Consider the following 255-nt stretch of genomic DNA (forward strand, 5'->3'; position numbering starts at 1 on the left):
CCTCCACCACCATCCAATGAATAATTCACATCGATATTCTAGATATTAATCTCGTTTTCCTCCACCCTCGAGGCAACGAAGTCTCGCCTCTCCGCAAAGCCTCCCACGCAAGTCGCTGCTTCCTCACCCTCCCCGAATGTACTTCCAAAATACACACATAATATTCCCTCTATTTTCGAGCAATATGTGTATCCCAGTTTATTATATTTCCTATTCATATCGTGACCACATTTACCTGCACTTTGCATTTGCTTC

This window comes from Penaeus monodon, chromosome 33 (genome assembly GCF_015228065.2).
Source record: "Penaeus monodon isolate SGIC_2016 chromosome 33, NSTDA_Pmon_1, whole genome shotgun sequence".
In the NCBI taxonomy this organism is placed as follows: Eukaryota; Metazoa; Arthropoda; class Malacostraca; order Decapoda; family Penaeidae; genus Penaeus; species Penaeus monodon.